The 22,985-nt window shown below is 34.1% G+C and overlaps 1 protein-coding gene across 2 annotated transcripts in view; it reads right to left on the bottom strand.

The window, feature by feature from the left end:
* LOC105227889 (serine-rich adhesin for platelets) overlaps window positions 1-22,985 on the bottom strand; it is a 289,634-nt gene that overhangs the window by 139,271 nt on the left and 127,378 nt on the right. The gene's annotated exons all lie outside the window — the stretch shown is intronic.

Genomic DNA, 22,985 nt, shown 5'->3' on the forward strand with positions numbered 1-22,985 from the left:
AATATGAATAAGCAACGACCGGAAATGAAAAACGAAATTCATTAAAATATATTGCGCGAGTTATTATTGAATAAGAAATCGACTTCATAATGGTATTTAATTTTTTTTTTTGGGTTATAGAATTATGATATTGACCACTTCATAATTATTATTATATAATATATTATCATTTTGTATAAATTAGTTCGCAAATTTATATATGTAGCAGTTCGAGTTATGATAGAATTTATTGCTCATGGTACTGGCGGCCCAATTTTGCACTACATTTTCAAGCATAACCGGTAGTATATCATCACGAAAAAGCCAAATGCTGGTTTTTAATTAATTTTTTTGGCAGCTTTATTTGATTATATGGACACAAATAATTCAGAATTGTCTCTGGAAAACGCTAAAATTAGACACATATAATACGCCTGGACTATGGCTACTACTAAAATCATATTGAAATCAGCACAAAAGCCAAGCCATAACAAATTCACAGGAGAAAATCATATACTTAACTGTACTATGACTACTACTAAAATCATATTGTAAGCAATAGAAAAGCTTGTTATAAGCTACCATTGCTCTTTCTCACTTGAGATGTAAAATTACAACTATAAAGCCGACTCGAGATAAGTGCCAAAATCCCTTCCCATTCTAAGCCAAAATGAGCTCATAAACTTAACTTGCCTATATGGACGGCCGGCTCTATATATCTACCTTAGAAAATACACTTTACAATTCAAAGAACAAAAATTATGAAAACATTTCAGAGCTCACCTGCCCGAAATTGGTACCGGAAGGCTTCAGATCTCAGTCTTTAAATATAATATATAATACATTATCCGCGGTACGGTGCTTAGGCGCTTGCCTTTTCAACTAGCCAACCAACCAAGTAGGTTGACTTTTGGTTTTTCTTTAAATAATCTATACTGTGGACAAAAAATAGTAAGACTTTTTAATTTAAATGACAATTGTTTGTCGCGAGCAAGTGTTTTTGATGGGTACAAATTATTCTAAGAAGATCGAGAAGACGTTGATGACGAACCACGTTCAGGACGACCATTAACACCAATTGATTATCAACACGTCAATAAAATAAAGGCATTGGTATCACTGAATGAGAATTGACGATGAACAGTCAAAGAGATCTTACTGGCATCGTTGGAATATTAGAAGGACCAGTGAGAATCATTTTGAAACATCATTTAGGCCTAAGAACTCTGAAAGCACAATTGGTACCAAAATCACTAAATTTTTTCCAACAGCGTCACTTTAACGTCTATGAAACAATGCCTTCCGACTACCAGGATGTCTTGAAATATATTATTACCGCAGATGAGTCTCGAAAGTATGTTTATGACCGGGTAACAGATAATCAATCGACCAAATATCGTTTCAAAGATGAGCCGAAGTCGAAAAGAGCAAGTCAAAGCCGGTCAAAAATCAAGGCTATGTTGACAGTTTTCTTCGATTATCGAGATGCGGTGCTTTCCGAATTACTACCGACCTACCAAACTGTTAACAAAGAATAATATTTGAGAGTTTTGCATCATTTGTGCGAAGTTATTCGTATAAAGATACCGGAATTATGGGTCGACAACTCTTCGTTTTGAACGATTTCAGGATAATGTATCGTCGCATACTGCTAATTCTTCGTGAGTTTTTCCCACTCGTGCCGCAACTACCATATTCGCCGGATTCAGCTCCGTGTCTATTTAGCAAACTCAAACAGCTGCTTCGGGGAAACTTTTTTGAGTCGATTGAAGACATTTAATATGAAACGCTAGGCGCATTGAAGGCTATTCCGGAAAATGCACTGTTTCGAGGATTGGAAGATACGTTGTCACAAGTGTATTAAGGCCAAGGAGGGTTAATTTGAGGGGGAACAACATAGATTTTGAGGAATAAATTAAGAAATTCGAAATTATAAACAAAGTCTTACTATGTTTTGCCCACAGAAGTATGTGAATAGATATTATAGCTTCGGTGCAACCTAAGTTAAAAATATTAACAATATTTTTTCTAGTTTTTATTTCATTAAAATTAGAACTTTATATCAAAAATACAAAAATAGTAATTTTTCCTTCAGAAAATCAAAATTATAAATTTAAAGCTTTGCATTCAATACACCTTTCAGCTGTTTGCTTAACTGTAGCGTAAATGCGTTTAAAGTTTACTAAAAGCAATTAGCTGCCTAGAATTCTTCACAAGTCTACAGTAAAAATACAATAACAAAAATGTTTTGAAACGCCTCAAGTATGAGCGTACAAGTTGCGTTGCTCAAAGCAAAGCGCAAAGTTGAAAAGTTGCAAAAGAAAACTGTAAACAACAAAGCATGTTAAATGGTAAACAACTCAAAAGTCCATTTGAGCGTAGCGAAAAATGCTTGTAAATTAATTTTAATTGATTATTTGTACGCAAAAATGATGAAAGCAGCGCCGCCGCCAAAGCAAACACTACACCTTTACACGCACACACACACTTACAAATACAGAAGTGGAGGAAACTCAAACGCGCTCACCAGCAGCAGTGGGTGTATGTTGTGGCTACGCCAAGCAATCGGCCAGCTGTCATTATCCACTAATGGCAATAATGGCAATATGCTGAAACATTTAGCTGACCATATGCTGCGCCAACAACAAGCACCACAAAAGCAATATGCAACTAAACTTCAGCGTAGCCGCGTGTGCAGTCGACTTTCTGGCGGCGCAGACTAAGTTTAGTGAGGCGCATGCACAATTAGCGCCGCCTCCAACCGCTGCTCCACGACCGCCCCTTCGCCCGGCGCAAAGGCGTAAGTCAAATGGGCGCACACACACACACTTACACTAATACATGCGCGTCAAAGTTACGAAAGACAATTTGCAAGCGACTGCACGCGCTTTGCAACAAATGTGTGTGGCGTGCAGTTGCACAAACAATTAGCCAAGCGTATGCATTTCAATATTGAGGGCGTTGCAGCGCCACAGCACGTCTCTGCGAGTCAGCTGTGACCGCTGCACAGTCATATTGCAACACCGCGTAATTAATGGATGTGCGCACTCATAGGCGTTCCTCGAGCGAATGCGTACTTAAGCGTTGCCGTTCGGTGGAAGCGTTTTGCCGGTCAAGCGTAGCGTGTGCGCAATGTGTATGCGCAGGTTTGAAGTCAAAGATTAAATGGCGCAGAAAGCAGTTGAGCGCGTTAATGAAGAATGGGTTTAATAAAAGTAAAGCGCGTCGAATTGAGTGCACTTAAAAATGGTGAGAGAGGAAAGAGAGGCAATAAAAAATTCTGATTTTCTGGTCTCATTCCTATCTTCTGTATATAGATCAAAAATTTCTGCAGCAATGTTAGAGAGGTAGACAGCAGCTTTAGAGATCGATGTAGAGTTCAGGAGCAAAAGTGAGGGCAGACGCTATTAGTTTTAACTCTTTTTTTGAATGTTCTTATTTCAAAGCGTTTTTTGGAAAGTCTCGCTAAGTCAGCCTTATATTTCAGTTTTAAATATTCCGTCAACAGCAATTTTTTTCTCATAAGTTTTACTCCAGATTTTTAGTTTGCTATAATTTTATGGCATTGCTATTGAAGCTTTTATCGCAATAAAACTTTTTCTACATAATTTGTCTTAAAATAACCTGTGCTTATATTTTTTTACAGCGTGCTACATATTTAATTCAACTTAGTTTTACCATATACCATGTTGTCATAATTTTATAGCAACATAAAAATTATTTATATACTCTGAGCAAGTTTTTCTTGAAAATTTTATTTCATTTTACATACTACGAAATTTTAGTTTGCTATAATTTTATAGCAACTTTTTTCGCGAAAAATTTCTCACTTCTACAGTATATTTATGATAAATACAACTTCATTCATTCGGTTTGTTATGCAGTGAATGTAGAAAACATAATTTTATAGCAACTTTAAACTTTCAATTTACTCTATAGATAAGTACTTCTATGGGTTTTTTGCTTGCTATACAATTTCATTAAAGTTAAACCGTAGTTTGTTTCGCATTGCTATAATTTTCTTTTTCCATTTTTAAAAGTTACTTGATCCATTTTTTGTACATCCGGTCAAACGGTTATTCCATTGTTCTGTGCCATTTATTGCTTCCTGTTAACTCATTCTATTCATTGAAAAGTATTTAGACTTGATGAAAATCTAAAGACAAATTTAATATATTCTCTTCGATAATGTTCATTTTATGTGTTCTTCGTTTGCCATAATTTTATAGCAATTTTTGTATATTCGATTAAATCTAAGTAAGTTAATTTGCGACAATTTTGCTTAAATTTTAAAGGCTCTGCTGTATAGATATTTGTGTATTTATAGACTCTTTACTTTTTTCCTGTGTGTTTTGCTTTATTGCTTGATATCAACTCATTTTCAACTCATTTTCAACTCATTTTTCTCGTTAAAAGGTCATAAGACTTGATGTAAATATAAATTTTATAATATATTTGATAATTTTTACTTCAGTGACGCTTATTGCAGTTTTATGTTACGTCTTCCTCGCTTGCCATAATTTTATAGGAACTCAAAAATATAGTTCCTTTAAATATTTTTAATATCTTTCTCTTCAGCCATGCTCTTGAGAGCGTTATATTACGTCTTTCTCTCTTCCTATAATTTTATAGCAACTCAAAAATAAAAATTTGTTAATTAAATTAAATATATTTAACGTCAGTGACGCTTGTTGCAGCTTTATTTTACGTCGTTCTCGCTTGCCATAATTTTATAGCACCCTACAAATACAAATTCCATAATTAAACCAAATATATTTACTTTCAGTGACGCTCATCGCAGTTTTATTTAACATCTTCCTCGCTTGCCATAATTTTATAGTAGCTCAAATATATAAATTCTATAAACACATTTAATTTAATTCACCTCAGTGACGCTTATTGCAGCTTTATTTTACGTCTTCCTCTCTTCCCATAATTTTATAGCAACTCAAAAACGCATTAGTTGCCAACTACGAACTTCCACAAACGATTTAATCGCACCTATTCGCCAACAAACAGTTAAATGTGACTGTTGGCGTATCGAACAATCAGCCAACGCTAGCAACTGGCTTTAATGAGACTTTTGCAAATTTTTGCTTATTTTTTTCGTGCGCGCTTTTTCTTAGCCATAATTTATTACCTAATTAACCATAAAACTGCGGCCACAATGTTATTGTGTCTGCGCAGACTATTGTGTTGCCACGCTGTGCTTCTTTTAATTTTTGTTTGTTTTTTGGCTTTGGCAGAGTTTTCGCTAACTCATTACACGAAGTTGGAGAGATTGCAATCAACTGCAGCCGAACAAAGGAGCCAACAGTGACAAATTCGCGCAATTAGACGGTGAGCACAAAAGGAACACAACTTAATACAGATACGCAGATAAACAAAATGAGTTATATACGAAAAATAAACAAAAGCAGCGGACAAAACTGCGGCGTACAGAAGACGAGAGTTGCCGCGGAGAATAACAAAATTGTTGAAATAAATATAAATGCATATAAGATCACGAGAAAAATAGCAAAATATAGAAAATAACGAAATGTCCAATAAAGAAGAGTGATAAAATTCAATAAAAAGCAAATATGTTGAAGCGATTTTCAAAGAAAATCCAATTGAAATAAAAAGCGCCATAAGTTGCAACAATGCTGACAGCAGACGACGCGTATTAGCACACACACACAAATACCTACGGAGAGACAGACAGTGAGATTTTTCGTTTATCATTGTTATTTTTGTTATTGTTGTTATCGCATTTTGCCATTTTTCCATTTTTCCATTGTTACATTTATAGTTTTCATGTTGCGCTGAGTTTAGACTAGATGCCACAAGAGATTGCTGCTGCCAGCAGTGCGGGTAGTATTTACAATTGTTGTTGTGTGTTTGGCTTGAATTTTATTGTTATTGCAGCAGCGCGAGTTCATTGAAATTGTATGTGTCTGTATTGGTTAATTCAGCTAACAATAATAGTAACCAACTTGCAACAACAACGTGCAGCAAAATAAGAGTTGCGAAAAATAGTAAAACAATGAGGCGCTTGTTGCTGCGGGATAACGAAGGCAAGCGGTCACAAGTTTGTAATGAAAGTAAAAGTTAACAACAACAACAAAAATGTTGTAACAGTGGCAGTTGGTGTGTGTAAGGTAGTGGAGCTAATGAGGGTTTATATGGCAAATGAGTCAATGTTGGCAGGAGAGGGTCAATGCGCTAGTTAGTTGAAAAGCAACAGCGGATCGTAATATTGGCACTAAATAGTGTAATACAGAATTAAAAGGTAATTCAGGTAAAATTAATATTTTCTTAAACAAAACCTAATGGCGTTAGCAGTAAGCATTTGAAGCTACAAGTATACCCCAAGGATACCTTTTTTTAATAACTTTCAAAAATTTTCAGTTCCAAGCATCAGAGTAACGTCAATTCAGCAAAACACTGATAAATACTTTGCCTTACTGCACAATGGTGCCACAATCACAAGAGACTCTCACGTGTAGGATATTCTTTTAGACATTTACTGTCAAAAATTCAGTCAAAACGGATTGATGGTACCATTTTGACCTTGTGTGAGCCGTGTTCATGGATTTTAAAAATTTTTGGAACAATGCGAAAACCGCAACCATCGGTCGACGAGTCACTTAGGCAGTGGATTTCACCTGGCGAAACTGTACCGAGGCGAGGACTGTCCTATCGATCGGAAAAGGTTCTGGTCAATATATTCTGCGAATAATACGTAGCCTCACAATTGCTGGAGCCATAATAAAACAATTGATGCTGCCACCATAAAAACTGACACTAATAAAAAGCACAATCTCATGATCGCCTACTGTCAAAATTTCAGCCGAATCAGACCGATATTTTTATTTTGAATTTTGTGTCTGTGAAAACCAGCCTATCCACGAAATTAAAAAGATTTTAGAAAAATGTAAAAAGAGCCACTTCGGACAGATTCACTGAGGCAGTGATTTTACTTGGCGAACCTGTTACGAAGAAGATTGCCTTGTAAAATGTAAATTTCTGACAAGTGATAGTCCTCAGGTGGATAAATTCAGCACCTGTTTTGGTTCCCGACTATCGTGGAAACGGGTAAAACGTAAGGTCATCCTGCTATTAACAAGATCTGATCGAAGTCGACTACTTGGAGTAAGCAAAATGATCTGGGGCTCTGTAATACCTTACTTTGCTTTATTTAATCGGAAAACTTGTTTTAAATACAGCTGAATCTCGGTGGAGTGAGTCCCTAATTTACTCAAAAAGCAAGCAAAAGTGGCATGACTGGAATATGCGACATCTGCTGACCATTAAAATTCAAAAGAAATGACATAGGGAATATAGTAGGACTTCACTGTCTAATTGGCAGCCATGCCAGCAAACCAGGAATAATATATAATACCTATTGTAGAAGCTGTGAGAAGGTTGAAGCAGATGGAGCATCTGCCATGAAAAAGCAAGGTTTTGTATAGGAAAATAATTGCAACTAATGGAGGAGGCTTTTTAGCGATGTTTCGGCTATTGCGCAGATAATACTTTTTGTATTGATGGAATTCATAAGAATCATGCGGTGGTTCAGAAAGAACTTAATAAAGTGAGGACATTTTAGTCCAGGCGGTTTCACAATGGAACTCCTAAAGTTTTGGTTATTTTTAGGTTACTCTTTGGTTATCCTTATATGATAGCAATAGTTTAAAATTTAGTATATGTATATACATACGTAATATGTTGTAGTAACTGTAAAAAATATTGTAATTTTTTGTTATGTATTATTAGGCAATATATATTTTATAGTAAAGTACCTACGATATTTGAAATCAAAATACTCTGATGACAAGGGTTGTACAAAATGCTGATTCGGTACATACCTGAAATAAAGAAAATAGTTTATTTTATTATAAGAATGTTTAATAAAATGTAAAAAAATCTTAAAAAATTAATAAATATTACATTATACTGTTGAAATCTTAGCTGATTGAAATTAATTTAATTTACAGAATTCGCCAAATATAGCTGATGTGATGGCAGTTGTACCCGATAGATAAATATGAACTTAAAATATATAATTTATATACTGCTTGCTGCTCAAGCTACGACTAAGTAAATATCAGCTGATATTGAATTGGATGGTGTTAAGAACAATTAATTTTTATTATAAAAGTAAACTTCATTTAATTCCTAAGAGGAGACCTTTTTTTACATTTCTGAAGCTCATGCTAAATATTTCTTTGAACAAACTCTGAAAATCAACAAAATTTAATACCCCCACTAAATTTACGTAAAATTTAATAATTCACGTTTTGCAGAAATTTCAATACTCCCGCTCACTTTCTATTTCACGAAAATGCTGCAAAACATGATCCCAATAAAGCAATGCTTTCGGGCAGTCATGCTGGGAAACATGTCAAGATGCGCAAAACAAAAGTGGCGAAAAAATGCAAACATGTCAATATGAGCCAAAATATGAGGTGTATAGAAAACCAAGAACAACAAAAAAATAAAAAACCAACTTTTTTTGGAAGCTTTCGAGCAAAACACAGCGTTAAAAAATTCACATGTTCAAGCACACACATATTAAGACAAATCCGTGCATAGACGAAATGAAAGTAGGTTCGCAAAAAAAAAAAAATTAAAACAAAAGTTAAAAAAAGTAAAGAAAAGTAAACAAAAAACCAAAAATTCTGTAAAGCAGAAAACATGACTTATGACAACCGATATGAAAGTACTGGCAAAAAACAAATTTAAAAAAAAGATCTCGTAAGAAAGAGCTAAGTACGGTTGCAGCTGAATATTATTTAGTATATTATATATATTCTCGCAAATTGGTCTCGAATGTTATGTTCATGTAATATCGCCGATGTCTTAGAGTCTTACCGCCACAAAGTCAACCGGTTGGTTGAATATCACTATTTTTCCGTATACAAGGTCTAGGGGAACGCCTGCACCTGGTTTATTTATTACTCCGATTTATTAAAACTTGCTCCAGAGAATATTTTCTTCCAAATTAATTGTGATAAATTGCGCTTTGACGACTCAGTATCCTTACAATATAAGATATCTTACAGATTGATGGCTGACGTTCTCATATTTCGTATCGGAAGACTTGAAAAGCTATAGTCAGATTTAAAGCGGATTCGTTTAATGATGCTTGTTTTATATATTGTATTAGTAAGGAAAATAATCTGGTGCCTCTGGTGGATCTGGTTAAAATTGTGTCATATTGGAGTCGAGCATGGTCCGATTTCAGCTTTCTTGATCCATAAATTGTCACGTTTAGATATATAATACATAACTCTCTCTAGATTACATGTAGGTGTTTCACATAACTATGATGTGAACAAAACTATTACACCCAGCGCAACATGTTGCGCGTGCATAAAAGAAGCTAGCTCACAGCATAACCAAATTTAGAGCAACACTTGTTTTTTGTTCTTTTATTTTGTTTTTGCTATGCGCTTCTTTATCTATACTCTTTGCTAGGGTGTAGTTTTGGTGTAGTTACGGTTTGTCAGTTGGGGTCCCACAGCTGTCAATCACTAATGAGTCTGACATGTTGTTGGTGTGTTTTTATACAAGTCTGTGCTGTTGTTGTACAAGTATGTAAAAAAATATGATTTTGTGCTTTTGTTTTATTTTGACATTTCTAATTATAGCTAATTATGGTGAGATAAGGTGCAAAAAGCTAAAAATAACTGTTGAAAGCTAGACAGCGCTAAATATATGGCGGGGGAGGGGTCGAGTTTGTATAGGCAGGTAGTGGAGGTGGTTGTGAATAAATTGTGAATAAATGGGAAGCCGTATTAGGTCAATATCGTCATAGAATATTCATTTGATACGGGTAATAAATTAGGTTTGCTATGATCCCTATCAAAAGTAGAAGCTTACGGTTTACCATAAATCATAAAAACGGTTATTTATTAGATTAAAAATACATAAGTACAGTTTTGTTCCTCACTTAGTAAAGAAACCATTGTCATTCTGACAGTAACAGCTTGTTGTACATGATTCTATAAACTAAAAGCTAATTATGTGAAAAGCAAAAATCCAACGAAGGAACAAAATAAAGAAAAATCACGTGTATTTGATAACAAATATTTTGTGCTAGGAGTAAAACAAAAAAAAAATATAATAGAAATAGAAAAAAAAACGAAAAAAGTAATACAAAAAAAAAAAACAAAAATAAAAAAGCTGAAATTTTGTTCGCCGCCAACGCGCTTGTTGAAACTGCACGCTTGTGGACTAAGTGTTTGATTTGTGCAAATATTGTCATTTGGAGACAACATACGATGATATTTAGTGTTTACCTAAATACTTGTACTTTTAAATATTTCCGCAGCGAGGCAAAAAATGTAATATGTACTCATTAAGGGGTATCATACTCATTAAGTGATGATGTGATATCACTACATTTCATTAATTTTTGCTATTAAAATGGTTTCTAAGCGAGTATAAGACATCGTGATATTGATTTTATAGGAAGTGATGCGATTTTTGGTGAGCTTGTGATGTTATGATGTGATATCACATGAAGTGATTATGTGATTTGAAGGTGTGATATGAAAAAATAATTCTTATGCAGCATTAAAATAATACTATACAATGCTTGTTAACTATATTCATACTTTGTAAGAGGTGATGTGATGTTATTCAATGCTATGTAATATTTTTTTAAATGAGATTTGAAATTGGCGTTAGGTTATTTCCTATAAAAATTATGCAAATTTACTGAGCTTGTGATGTTATGATGTGATGTAGTATGCAGTGATCATGTGATTTGAAGTTGTGAATACTGCTACTACTGAATAATCAATTATTTATTCAACATTCAAATATTACCCCACAATAGTTATTACAATTCTGTTACTATTTGTCAGTTTTTGTCAACTTTTGATGTAACGATGTGATATCACATGTCATGTGTTCCGAAGATGTGAATAAAATAACTTTTTATGCAACATTTAAAAAGTAGCTCACAATACTTTTTACAATTCTATTCATATTTTATTTGCTTTTCAATGTGATGTGATGCAAAGTAGATATTTCTGCTCTTTAAGTTAAAGGGCGATGTAAAATTCGTTTGAAAAAATAAATTTTTTACTTGATGAGTTTGTAAGCTTTGTTACGGCGGTGTAATGTAGGTATTTTCAATATATAAGCTAAATTTATAGCAAATATGATATTTATATGAAAATTTGATGAGATGTCATGACGTGATGTGATATCACTATGTGATATCGAACGAAAAATTTTGTAATTTAAAATCAATTCATGTTCTAAATGCCAGAAATGTTATACAGTGCAATCAGGACATCAATGTGATGTGTTGATTGCGACCACGTGATGTTGTGATGTGATTATGACTCTAAGAAAATATTGCAACTCCAAATCATTTTATGTGCTAAACACCAGTAATGTTTACCATAGCATAAATGTTCATATCATGTGATGTACAGCTTGCATACAACGTATGATGTTATGATGTGATTTTGAAAATAAATATATGAAATTATGCATACTGCTGAGAAAGTGCAACAATTTTTACATATTGACTAAGTATAAAAAACTGAATATTCTTGTGATGCGACATCACATCAACAGGCACTGCGCTGAACACTCACACTGCAGGCTTTAGTTTGCAAATTTATTGATATTTCTCACCACAACATGCGCCAAGTTTACACCACTTAAAAATACACACATCATAGAAAAATATTAATAATAAATATAAACAATAACAACATTGCTCTCACATAAAAATAAAAATAAATAAAATAAACAAATTCTTCCCATGGGGCAGAAGCACGAAGCTTATAAAATTAATAACAAAAATTTGTAAACAAGAAATTCCAATTTTCTAAATATAGCTGCAATGGGTTATTAAATTAGAACTACATCATTTTTGCTGGATAAAGAGTTTATTTTTGCGCACAAAATTTTTCGCTACTCAATGACGTTGTTGTGCGGTATTTTCATATCACAAAAACAAAGCAGTGGCCAGCAATGTGTAAATGTTTGCTATTTTCAGCATGAAATAATTGAAATTCTATGTATTTTGGTTTGAGATAGGGCAGTAGTGGAGCGAAAAACTATTTATGGTAAATTATGCATGAATAATGCTGTTCATCGGTAATTGAAAGTGCGAGAGAATTAAGATAAAATACAAAATGTTGTTTAAAAAAGCGTTTATAAATATAGATATAGAATGTATATATATTGGTAAGGCTGGGAAAGATAAACTACAAGATATAGCGTTGGAAGTCAGATATATACGGAAAGCCAGAATAATGCTTGTGATAATTTTTTATTAAGGTTTTCTTAGTTAATAAGAGTTGGTTGTTAAAGATTCCACTTTAATTTTTATGTCAATGTTAGCTCCAAAAGTGATCTGGAGTTAGAGTAGATTGACACTGCTTCTTTAATGGTGATATCTCTCTCTAGGAATACTCTGTTTTGACTGCTTTGCCCGAATAACATTGGTGTAGTATAAAATTCACTACACCATGTTTGCTGTTGAACCACTCTTTTACGTTTCTGTTTAGCCTGTCCATCCATCTACTATAATATTCCTGCTCCCAACGTATTTGCCACCGTATCAAGATATCGTTCTTTGTTTCTTCTTTGGTGGAGGTGACATTTGTTCCTTCTTTCTTCAACGTTCATACTTTCTTTCGTCTAAATGCTTGTAAGTCGATGGACGTGCTTTCGTTTATTATATTCACAGCTTTGCCTAAAAATGCACGACAGTATTATCCGCAGAGCAGCTAGGCAATTTGGGATATTTTTTCTCAGTAAGTCTGAATAGTTAGAGGTATTGATTTCGACTTAGTTTGCAATTGAATTCCAAGTTTTTAGTGCTGACAGTATTCAGCGCTTATTCATTCAGCTTAAGTTAGTAGTAGCTGAATAAAAGCTGAATACTAGCATACTCGTATTTAGTTTAGTGATTGATTCAAGACATGTAAATTTTCAGTCCTGAGGAGTTTCAAGGCTTATTCAGCTTAAATTAGTGGTAGCTGAATATAGTGCTGAATACGTGCAAAATTAGTTCAAGCCATGATGATTGATTCTAGATGGCCAACTGATGGTTTTTTCGATACAAAGCCATGTCCAAATATCTCGGTAAAAATGTTTCTAGTCTATTTTCTTATAACTTACATAAAAACTCTCAAGTTTAAGTCCACGCACGTAAAACCAAATTTGTGCTCTAATCATCACATTAGAATAGTTAAAGGTACTGATTTGGACTTAACTTGCAATTGCATGCCAAGTTTTTACACCTGAGAGCTTTCAGCGCTTATTCAGCTTAAGTTAGTGTTAGCTGAATAAAGTGCTGAATACTTGCAAAGTTAGTTGGAACTTGCTGATTGATTTTAGACTGGCAACTGATGTTTTTTTTCTATGTAAAGACGTGTTTAAGGCTGATAAAAAAATTACTACATACTTTTTTTTAAGTATAAAGTTTATACTACATGGCGTATGAGTAACATTGGTCGAACTTGCTTAAAAAACTCTCTTAAAATCGTCATGGCTTTAGTGACTTTACGTACTCGTACATAATTAATTAGCTATTTTTCAACAGATTTTTATTTAAACTTCAAACAGTTTAAATTATGCGCAGTCATGTCGTTTGCTTAGCCTCAGTGAGGGTCCAAAAAGGCGTGTTAATTGCTTGTCTCGAATTTGCAAATGTTTACAAAGTCAGTAGCCAAGTGTGATTTTATGTTAATAAAGTGTGGACATATGGCGGCAGATAATGAGGCAAAATATAAGCAACAAAAAAATTTAAAAAAATGTTATGTATATGAGATATATATATTTTTTTTTAATTTATAACAAAATAAGTAAAAAAAGATAATAAAAAAATGTATAATTTAAAAAAAAAAAATAATTAATTAATAAAAAAAAAATGAAATTAATTAAAAAAAAAAATAAAAAATAATTAAAAATATAAAAATAAAATTAAAAATAATTTTAAAAAAATTTAAGTAAATAAAAATAACAAAAAAATGATATTAAAAAAAATAAAAAAAATAATAAATACTAAAAATAAATCTACGGAAGAGCAGTAAAAATAAATTTCATAAATATTAAGCTTATCTGTTTTTTATTGAATAATATATACTAGATACTGATTAAAAAAAACACTCAAGAGTACAATGAATTAAATCTCTACATAAATTTAACATTATTTACATTTAATTTACTTCGATCAATTGCTTGGCTCCACATCTCCAAGTATGTCGTGTCTCAGACTACCATCTAACCAAATCAACTGTAAAATTTCTCACAAGTACCACTGTCGTACTTAATTTTACTGCTGAACTGAAGTAAATCAAAGCAATTAAAAGAAAACTGTGCGTTAACGGTAGACATATTTACACAAGCCACTGAACTGTCAAATACACCTCACACCAATATATGCCCTGCTCTCTCCCTCCCTATGTACAAACCGACCACCCATTTGTGCACCGCTGATTACCATGTCAATCGACTGCATAATTAAGACACAGCAACAAAGCGCAAAAGAAATATGAAAGAAGCCGTGCATGTAAACAAACGCGCGACGAAGACGAAATTAAAGTAAAAAGCAGTTTATGCGAAGAAAAAAAAATAATTTTACAAATTACACAGCAATGTAGTGGCATTGGCAATGTGGCAATTAAGCCATAAGCAGCAAGTAACAGCGTTGAGTTCATAATAAAAGAGCGAAAAAATTCGAGTAAAAAATGAAGTGATGTGCAAAGGAATGTGAAGCGCGGCGTTGACAGGAGATTAAACAAAGTGACATAAAATGTAAGGTTAAGAAAAAAGTGTGTGAGCAATAAGGCGGCAACATGTTGCTGGCAAATTGTCCGCTGATAATAAGATGGTATGAGGAAACAATGATGCAAAGAAATATTTGGTGTGAGGTAATGTGTTTGAAGGAGGTGTTTTCTGCTTTTTTAAAATATTTTTCAACATTTTAAACGTAAATTTTAATTAAGTAATGTTATGTACATATACAGATGTGAGGTTTGGTTAGGCACCCTAGAAACGCTATTAGTAGAATGGGGGCGAGTCGGTGCTTTCGTATCCTCCTGTGTTCTACTACTAGATATCTGGGCCTTGTGTGAGCTTGACTAGCGCTGGGCCACCATCGATACAAGCGCTGTCGCAAAAGCCTTTTGGCTCAAGATCGATCGCAAGAGATCTAGTAATCTCTTTGCCCTCAGTAAGACCCCTCTTTCTAGTTGTGGGACTTTTAACAGGCCGTTGTCTTATTGACGTCCATGTTATATAGCCTGAAATCTTACCAGACGCCATCTGCAGAAGCTGTATTGCAGGAGATGAGGTGGAAACAACTTAACACTTTCTTCTTGACTGTCTCGCGATTGGGAGGTCAAGACTTAAACACTCGGACTTTCATACCTTCAGACATCCCACCGAACTAGCGGGAATGGAAATTAAAAGCCTGTTCAAAATTGTATTGGCTCTAAGCGTTTTGTTAATTTATATGTTCGAACACAGAATTCTTTATTCTTTATTTCTTAATTTCATGGCTTCACAAAGGACTACATATAACAATCCAAGTCCGATCTCTCTAGATGAGCCATCTAACCTAACCTAACCTAGCTTAAGGGGTCAGTAGAGTAATCTTTTTTCAATTTTTTTTTTGCTTTTTCTGTTCCCTTATACCCTTAGAATTAATGTAGAAATCCACTTTACCATTGGAAGGTTTCGAAAAAGGCCCAAAAATAATAATATCGTACGACGTTCGGAGTGCACAACTCAAACTTTAAACGCGTTTTTCTCAAAACACACTTTTTTAAACTGGCGCACATGATTCCGGTCGATTGCTTTGTAAAGTAGGGCCTTGGTCTGTATCAATAATGTCACGTATAAGTTATCGAATAAGCTATAGTGGATCACTTCACTGTTCTTACTTCTTTATATTGTTGTGTTTTTGTTTCAGATTCCTGTCAGTATATCAGTTCTTCAAGGAATTAAAATTTTACTGCTAATATGAGCCCTCTGCGTATCGAATTTTTCAGAATATACGCTGATGGGTAACTAAGTGACGGGCAGACCATTATCCAGCACATGTTTTAAAAAATCCCGAAATTACAGTAGTCATATAAAATGGGGCATATGATGGTGGTTTTGGGCCGGATATCTAATGAAAAATTAAACATGTGCTAAAGCTTGTGTAAGCGATGTCTGCGCCAATAAAGGAGAATCTCTGTATTGAGATTAAGCTCATATGTATATAATGAAATGAGTTATTCTAATAACATAAAGAACTCTTATATGACATATTTCGGTCATTATTACAGTCATACAAATTCAAAGGAATCTTATAATAAGTATGAGCCCTAATTTATTTATAATTTTGCGGTGTAATTAAGTACGACTCTTAAAGAACTTCTCCGCCATTTTACACATAACACCCACAAGGATAATGCAATATTCACATGCGCTCACACATACATACAAATCGTGTATATGACAACAATAAACATTCCAGCGCTGTTAAATCATTGTAAACTATGCCATGGCAAGTAACGCGCGTGTGGCGCAAAGAAGCGCATTAACTGTCATTAAGCGTAACCGCTAAATGTCATGTATGGCGACGCCTATAAAAACGCACATTAAGTGTAAAGGGCGCTCTTTTTCTGGCTACGACTTCCCACGTCGTGTAATAGAGACACAACAGTGAGATGCGGCAAACAAAAGTAATGAAAATTGCTGTGACGAAAAAAGCGCGCTGGGAAATGACAGTGTCTACATACATACATATATGTATATGATACGTGGCAGCACACCAGAGAATTGACAATAAAAAATGCGAATAAAAAGTTTATTTATAATAGAATAAAGCAAGGCAATCGCCGCAGAGAACGCGCAACAGCTGTAAAAACGAGCTTGAATAGGCAGCGCTTGTAAACCGCAAAATTGTAGAGAATTGCAAGAAAAAAAAACACGCGCTAAACATGACAGCTAAATGTCAAATGACAACCAAGGGCACTTAACGAGGCCTACAACTACACTGTAGCTATGCGCGCGAATGCGTCAAATGCCATATAAAGAGCGTAGAAAATAAAATTGTAAACATAAAGAGATTTATATTGTTCTGCATGATTGTGTGTGTGTGTGTGTTTGTTGTAAAAATTTATGTAATTGTGGCAGCGAGTAAGAAATAAAAACAATGCAAATAACAAATAAAAAGTTTATTTAATGACTTTTTGCGGTCGCCTTGATGGCCTAGCGTAGGCTATGCTGTCCGTTATGCATTTAAATGAATTAGTGTTGTGACCTGTGGGCGTCTATTAGCCGCTGTGCTGCTTAACAGCATTTGACATAGCTTAGCTAAGCATATTTGGAAATTTATCTTTGCACTTCCTGAACGGTAGTTAGCTGTTGCCATTTTGGGTTGTAATAATAAAGTGTATTGTATGCACGAGGGTGCCTTATGAAGTTTTTTGGCTACGGAAAAAAACCTAAAAAAAATGGTTACTTATAAACCAGACTAGTCAATAGTAAGGAAATGCTAGTTATAGGGAAATTGAAATCTTTGTAGACGATTTTTGGAATTATTTTTGGATTATTACTAGTCTTTGCTCGTAGAAGTTACAGTAGATTGCGCAGGAGCGATATGGTTGTATCTATGAAATTAAGCTTTTTAATGAAAATTCTAAAAAATCCTTTATTCTGAGAAAATTAGACTTCCTTCTAGGCTCTACAGACCTAACCGTCAAAGTGCAAGAAGTCATTCGACTTTCTCAAGCGATATTGCTACGCTATATGGGTTCTTGAAAAGTTCCAAGAAGATCCGACATTTTCGAGCCAAATCTTGTTCAGCGATGGGGCTCATTTTTGGCACAATGGATATGTAAACAAGCAAAATTGCCGCATTTGAGACGAATATCAACTTGAAGAGATTCAAAAGCTGTCATTTCTTCCAAAAAAAAAAAAATAAATAAATAACAACGGTTTGATGTGGTTTGTGGGCTGCTGAAATCAACGGTTCATATTTCTTCAAAAATGATGCCGGTGAGAACGTAACCGACAGTAGTCACGTCATGATAACCGACTATTTGACGCCTGAAATTGAAGCTGGTGATCACGGCCACACATGGTTTCAATAAGACGACAGTACTTCCCACACAACGCACCAATCAATGGATTTATTGAGAGAACACTTCGGTGAGCAGATAATTTCACATTTTGGGCCGGTCGATTGGCTACCAAGATCGTGTGATATCACACCATTAGACTTTTCCTGTGGGACAATCACGCTTCGATTCAGGCCTTGGAGCAAAACATCACGCGCAACATTCGCCAGTCACTAGTCGAAATGCTCGAACGAGTGTTCGAAAACTGGACTCAACGGATGAACCAGCCAGCTTCCTGCGAATATACCGCCTGACTTTCAAATCATATAACATCACGGCGCGAAAGTCACCTAAGCACTGTCCAGGCATGGTGCTTTTCTTTACTTATATAAAGTCAGCTGACAGCTGGCTTCCTCTACAGTCACCTTGTGACTTTCAAATCACATAAAAGCATGTACTATTGAATCGATATTTTACTGATATTGAATTAGATGTGTCTCTTATAGGAAGTTTAGTATTTTTATTAGCGTTTTATAGAAAATACATAAAAGTTCAATAAACTCTAGTTTAAAAGGCAAAGTGAAGGTATTTGAAAAGAACAAGGTATCTTTGGTTACAAATCGAAATTTTTGAGTTACATGATTCAACTGGAGCTCATCTAGTGTATCTTTATATAGAAAAACCGCAAATTTATTGTATAAAAGGAAACTATTTCTGAAAACAATCACTGTATTGAGTTTCTACAGCTGAAATATGTGAAGGATTGTGAGAAGTCGACTTAATATACTACGCCGATTAAAAGAACCAACCGTACTAAAAAGTTTTCAGCTAAGAAAAATATAAAAAAAAACTTCCACATAACCTACACTTTCGATAGGTTATTATGATATGATATGTTGAAGCTGATGGACGAGTCACAAACCAATAGACCAAGTAGCCATAGCATAAATGATTTCATTACAGTAACCACTACCTTATTAAGTTATATATTTTAGTATGTATTTTCTTTTATTTGTTACTTAGTACCAAACCTCAGTGAAAAAAAGTTTATAATGACTTTGCTGATGCTCTACTCTCTACTGATTTTGCCACTAACTCCACGTGCCCATTTAGTATTCACTTTTTTATATCACATTATCTTTTTTTCACATTTTTTCTTCCTTTCCTTTTTTGTAACTTAAAAATCTGCTTATTATTCATTTTGTTTAAGTTTTCCTCTTTCTCTGCATTTCGTAGTTTCCAGGCGACAACATTTCAGTACTTGTACTCTGCCAACCATCCTCATTATTGCCACTTCTTAATCATCGATATTTTGGGTCGCCACAGTGGCGCTCCAAATACATGCACTTTGTGTTGTAACTTTTTGGCCTTTAGCCTGCAGGCAGGAAGTGAATTAAAAAGCATACCCAGACACAGCTACAAACATGTATAGCATATAAAATACAAGTTTTTCGCTTTTCAGCCATACGCCTTCGGCTGCTTAAATATTTAATGCACGCCTTGCTACTCTTTGTATCGACTCTTTTGCCTTTATTGGCGGCTGCTTTGCTCTTACATTTAATTTTTTTAGTCTCTTCTTTGCGGTTAAGGATTCGCGTCAGCTTAGCTAATGAAGGCGAAATATATGTGGTTTTAGTTTTTTAATTTTAGATATTGAAGGTTCTTTTTCGTTTAATTTGGCGAAATTTCTCAAGCGTGTAGCAACCAAAGTGGATTTTTCTTGGAGCTGAGTAATGTACAAAAATAACGAAAGCATGTACAAAATTCAACTTTTAATTAGTTTAAAAAATTCTTAGAAGTTCTATAATGTACCCAGATTTTGTTGCTTTTTTGTGTGTGTGTTTTTTTTTGGAAATTCTAAATACTTTTCCACTACAATCACTTCCTACTTCCTCTTTGTCACATCTAATTATTGCCGCTTTGTTGCTTTTGTTTAATCTTCTCATCCTAGGTTTGCCACATGAAACATTGTTTTTGTCATTTGCAGTGATTGAAGTTGATTTGCTGTTGGTTGAGCATATTTTTGAGACCTTTCATGTACTATATAGTATGTCCACTAGTGTGTTATATTTGTCCCAATCGCCAGTGAAGTGAAAAATTAAATGCTTGCTTTATTATATGGTATATATTCTCGCAGATATTTAGAGTTGTTCGTTATCAACACCCGATGCGTCATACTTTGACTATATAGCTTAGAAACAGTGCTGAAATGTTGGCATGATCACAGAAAATATCTAATTAAAGTCACGCATTTGCACAGCGCCCGATTATAACCGGAACAGTGCTAGATTTTTCTAGAATCATGAGATGAAAATTTGGTAATATTATCCAGAAATACAGTAGACGCTCGGAAATTAGAACCACTTTGTTTTTGGGGTAGTTCTAATTTCCGAAATGTTCTAATTTCTGGACGGTTTTTTTTTTAACGTGAATAATAAAACTAAGAGTTAAGCCACTTCCAAAAACTATATAAAAACATTTTTTTTATTTCTTTTCTTATTTTTTTTTAAAACATTACAATTCAGTTCATTACATAACAATTATTAAAAAAAACAACTAAAAATTTCAGAAATTAATTAAAAATTCAGGATAAGGGCTCAGTTCAAAATTAATTTTTGTTTGACATATAATCAGTAATATTTGTTTGTTTTTTTTTGGTTTCTTTAAATCCGATATAACAATATCGTTACGGAGGGCCAAAAGATTGGCCATGTGCTTACTTGAAGACCTTTCACTCTTGTTGCACCAATTTATTAAATTGTTAACGCTTTCAATAGCTATAACATTTGAAATAACTGGTGTGTCATCAACAACATCGTCTTCACTGCTATCAGAAAACTCATCATCGCTACTTAGGTCATCACCAGTTCGGTCTTCAAACTCATCTTCATTCCATTTCTCGATGTCAGCAATACACATGAAACTGTTTGGATCAATTTCTGCTAAAAGAGTTTTGATTTACTTGGAGAGATTCATTGCAGTCCTGCATTTTTGTTAAGCAACTCTGCTAGTGGCACATCATCACCGCTGTCGTATTGGTCAGAGTCCCAATTTAGCAACTTTGACCAAGAATTCCTCATCACTTTTGGCGTTATCTCATCCCAAGCTTGTTTCAGAAATATTATTGCCTTTCGGATGGAATGGGATTTCAACAGACTATTCAGTGCACCACCTTCAGCTATTATTTCAGCAAGTAGCTTACTTCTGTAAACAAGTTTTGTTAACTTTATGGATTTTGATCCATTGGTTGCACAGCTGCTGTCACATTTGGCGGCACAAGAAATATGCAACTATGTTGCCATCTTTGCTTTGAAGATGCTCAATCGGTGCATGCGCGGAGCAGTTATCATAAGCAAAAGAGCCTTCGGAGGCAAGTTTATTTTTTTGAGAAAACTGGATGACCTGTAAACAAAAAAAAATATTTTAAAATTAAAGAAATTAAAAGCAAAATTATTTCCTCTTACTTCATTAATAAATATATTGTGAAACCAATCGTGAAAGATCCGAGACGTCATCCAAGCATTTTTGGAAAAGTTGTAATGAAGTGGATTTTTTAAAACCTTTGAAGCTCCTGGGATTTTTAGCTTTTCCACTAACTAAGGGCACTAATTTGTGAGAGCCATCAGCATTTGAACCGAGTAAAATTGAAATTCGTTCTTTTTGAATTTTGTATCCAGGCGCACTTTTTTCACAAGCAGAGACATATGTTTTATCTGGTAGGCAACGATAAAATAATCCGGTTTCGTCCACATTATATAATTGCGACTCTATTAACCCCATCTCAGTGACTTTTTTCCACGAATCTGTGAATAAATGGAGTGATGGAGGCAATATCACTAGAAAGAAATCTCGCCACCAATTTTTTAAAAAAACGAATGCCGTGTCGCTTTTTAAATTTAGTAAAAAAACCATCCATCGCTTGCTCGGAATGCATTTTTTATTTTTATCGGGGTATTCTTCACCAAAAATTTGTTTAGCTTTTTCCTTTAATATTGTTGCTGTCAATGTAACACTTCCTTTCGCGTTGTTTTAAAAACCACTCATAAAGACGACTTTCCATTTTCGGATATTCGGCACTATGCACAGTTTTATTTGATGCTTCCTGATAAGTGTTGGAAACAGCATTTAATATAGATGACCTATTTGACTTGATATAGCTGATGGCAGATTTGCTCACGTTGAAATCTAGCGCTAGACGATTCCCTTGAACTCCTTTGTCCAGCTTTTCCAATATCTTTACTTTGGTTTCCAAAGATAAAGTGTTTTTTTTACGTTTATTTGACATTTTTGGTAAGTTATTTTTTGTTTTCGGTAGAGTCTAGCAAAATATGTCCACGCGTATCAAATTTCACATATGAATGACAAAAACACCAAAAATATGGCAAAACAAAAACTAAAATATAACTTGGGGATTCCCCTTTCTATTTTACATTTGTTCAGTAAAATAGAAACTAAGAATGGGAATTCCCTTGTGTTAAAAATGAAAAAAAGCTCTCAGAAATTAGAACCTCAAGTTCTAATTTCAGAGCGGTCAATGCAAACAAAAAATGGTTGTGTTTAAAATAAAAAAAAATGCTCAGAAATTAGAACTTCAAGTTCTAATTTCAGAGCGTCCAATGCATTAAAAACTCTGGTTCTAATTTCTGGATGTTCTAATTTCTGAGAGTTCTAATTTGTGAGCGTCTACTGTATTTGGAAATGTATTATGTCGTTACAACAACATAAACCAATTCAATCTTCACCTAAAACGTTCTTTGATATATTTTATTATATATACAAGTAATATCATATTCGTAACAAGACTTCCAAATACTATATCTATTGAATTTCAAGCTAATTTTATAGACAAGACTTTGGTTAAACTGCCAGTCTCACTTCCAGTTGAACGTCAATTCTGACGAGAATAATTTGGTTAAGGCATTAGTCTCAAAC

Source organism: Bactrocera dorsalis, chromosome 5, assembly GCF_023373825.1.
Source record: "Bactrocera dorsalis isolate Fly_Bdor chromosome 5, ASM2337382v1, whole genome shotgun sequence".
Classification (NCBI taxonomy): Eukaryota; Metazoa; Arthropoda; class Insecta; order Diptera; family Tephritidae; genus Bactrocera; species Bactrocera dorsalis.